This window comes from Mandrillus leucophaeus, unplaced genomic scaffold, assembly GCF_000951045.1.
Source record: "Mandrillus leucophaeus isolate KB7577 unplaced genomic scaffold, Mleu.le_1.0 Scaffold702, whole genome shotgun sequence".
Classification (NCBI taxonomy): Eukaryota; Metazoa; Chordata; class Mammalia; order Primates; family Cercopithecidae; genus Mandrillus; species Mandrillus leucophaeus.
The window spans coordinates 602,337-605,182 of NW_012107609.1; the positions used below are offsets into that span (position 1 = coordinate 602,337).

The following is a 2,846-nucleotide window of genomic DNA, read 5'->3' on the forward strand; positions in this document are numbered from 1 at the left end:
CTGGGGCCCGAATGTTGTGTGCCGTCCTGGGAGCAGCTGGGAGCACATGCAGGTGGGCTGTGCTGTGAAAGCCAGGGTTTCCCTCCCGCCCCCAGCCAGGCCAAGGTGCCTGTACTCGTGGACAGTGTCTCCAGCCTGGAGCTCTTGTCTCGTGCCGTCCTCAGCAGGCAGTGAGCCCATGGCTGACTATTCCTGCTACATGTCTCGCGAGGTGTCCCCAGGTTGTGCCTGTATTCACTCGGCAGCCACGGATGTCCTTCCCCGTGCCCCAGCGCCCACCCTCCCTCCCCTTGCACCCGCCTCCTTCCCGGGGTCCAGCCACTTCCCTGTCACAGGCCTTCTGCTCCCCACCCTGCGAGGAAGGCGCCTCACGCATGCTGGACGTAGACCTCATTTCCTCCATAGCCACGGCACCCTCTGACCCCGTGGCTCCTGGGACGGGCTCCCTTGAGGGCAGGGGTGGGCACGGAGGCCTCCCTCCTTATCCAGGGACTTTTTCCGGGGGTCCTGTTTGCCCTGACTCACCTGCCCCCAGAAGTCCCCTCTTTCCCAGATGGGCTGAACAAGCCCCCCACTTCCTTTCCCGCAGTGCCGAGAAGGAGTGGGGCGACGGCATCCGCGGCCTGTCCCTGAACGCTGCCCGCTATGCCCTGCTGCGTGTGGAGCACGGGCCTCCTCACACCAAGAACTGGAGGTGAGCGCTGCCCATGCCCCGTGTTCCTCACATGCACGGAAGAGCCGTTTCTGAGGTTGGCCTTTGAGTGGGGACCTTGGAGTCTCAGGGGCCTCTTACCTTCAGCCGCTTGGGCACGGTCTGGGGTGTGAACACTGCCTGGTGCAGAGCGAATTGCACAGCTGGGGGCCTTGGAGCACCGGGGGTGTCCCTGCTGCAGGGCGGGGGTGTGGGGAGCCGGCCCCTCTGCCGGCACAGCCCTGGGCTGGGGTGGGAGAGGGTGGCTCCTGCTGAAGCAAAGGCCATCTGTAGGAAGCCTCTGCCCCTCAGGGTCTCAGCGGGGGCCTCAGGCCTGTGCCCTGGGCCAGTGTCCCCCTCAGGGTCTTGGCAGGGGCATCCGGCATGTGTCCTGGGCCATTGTCTCACCTGTCCAGCATGTCACCTGTCCCACCTGTCTCACCTGCCTGTTCACCTGTCCTGCCTGGCTAGTGCCCACCTGTCCATCGGCCCTGCCTGTCCCACCTGGCTTGTGTGGCCTGTCTCACCTGTCACTTGTTCAACTTACCCCCACCTGTGTCATGTGTCTCCCCATCCCGTGTCACCTGCCCCTTTTGTCACCTGTCCCGCCTGTCATATGTCCCCCGTCCCACCTGTGTCACGTGCCCCAGCCGTCCCGCCTGCCCTGTTGATGGGCTGTGTGCGGGTGTGCGGGTGAGTGTTGCCGTGGTAACAGCCGCCCCACCCCCGCTGCAGGCCCCAGGTGCTGGTGATGCTGAACCTGGACGCAGAGCAGGCTGTGAAGCACCCCCGCCTGCTGTCCTTCACGTCGCAGCTGAAGGCCGGCAAGGGCCTGACCATCGTGGGCTCGGTGCTGGAAGGGACGTACCTGGACAAGCACATGGAGGCACAGCGGGCCGAGGAGGTGGGCAGGGCAGGGTCTGGGGGCCGGGCCCCTTTCCCACCTGGGCTGCACAGGAAATGCGCCCTGGTATGTCCTCATCGTGATGTGTCAACACGGTGCCGTGCATGGCGCTGCTGTGTTTCAGCCATGGCGGTGGCTTTGAGCTCGGAGCAGTGTGCTGAGGCCTGGGAGTGCCAGCCACACCCCGGGACGCTTGGGAGGTGCTGAGGGCCGTTAGCTTTCTAAGGGCAAACCCTGGGACCGCCTCCTCCCGCCGTGGGTGAGTCCTGTCCAGAGGCGCAGTCACGGTTCTGCTGCAAGTTCAGTCCCCTCTGCTGTTCGAGCTCACTGGGGGCCGCGTAAGCGTGATGCCCGTGTGCGGCCGAACTTCTGCCCACTCAGAGCTTTGTGGGGAGGGACGGGTGAGTGCCCTGCATGTGTACCGTGCTGCTACAGTCGGCTCCCCCAGGACATCGGGGCCTGAGACTTCATGTCTTCATTTCTCTGATTTTCAAACTTCTTATGGGAAGCTTCTCACTGTCCGGAAATGGAATTATGACACCGTCAAAGCCCGTGGGGCCCGTCACACCACCTGGAGTTACTTCTGTATTTCTCGCTAAAGCAGGGAGTTTCCCAGCGCCCACCTGCGTGATTTTCATGCTGGGGGCACCTCATTCCCAGGCAGGGCTGGCTGCTGCCAGCGCCTTGAGCCTCCTTCTTCCCCCCCGTGTCTGTGGGAGTCTGTGGAACCTACACAAAGTGCCTGTTGTGGTGGTGTGTGTCCGAGGCCCCTCCCATGCGGTGCCCCCTCTGTCCTTGCTGTGGGTCGGGAGCCAGCTCCCTGCTGTCAGACCTGCACTGGGGCCTTGTGGGTGTGTCCAGGCATCTGCAGGTGGCCCCCCCATCTATTTCTCTGCACAACCACAGCCGCACTGAGGCCCGTCCAGATCCAGGCCGGTCAGCCTAGGGGTGGGAACGCAGCTCAACGGGGCTGTGGGCGTGTGGACGGTGGCAGGCTCAGGTGGCGTGACCTAGGGCCAGGATCCGTGGAGGTAAAACATGGCCCCCGCCCCTCCCGCCACCTTGGCCACGTGGACGGCCACCTTCTCAGGCTGCTCCACAGGGTCCCTTTTCCAGGGAAGACAGGAGATGCTCTGGGCCTTCCCTTTCCCTGACAGTGGCATCATGGCTCACCACGGGTTCAGGCGTTAGCTGCTATTGACTGTGAACCCGTGGATTGAGGTATTGTGGTTTTCAGGGGCATGTTCACAG

At 63.8% G+C, this 2,846-nt stretch overlaps 1 protein-coding gene across 1 annotated transcript in view; it reads left to right on the forward strand.

Moving 5' to 3' along the window:
• Positions 1-2,846, forward strand: part of SLC12A7 (solute carrier family 12 (potassium/chloride transporter), member 7) — a 41,053-nt gene that overhangs the window by 19,263 nt on the left and 18,944 nt on the right. The window lies entirely within an intron of this gene.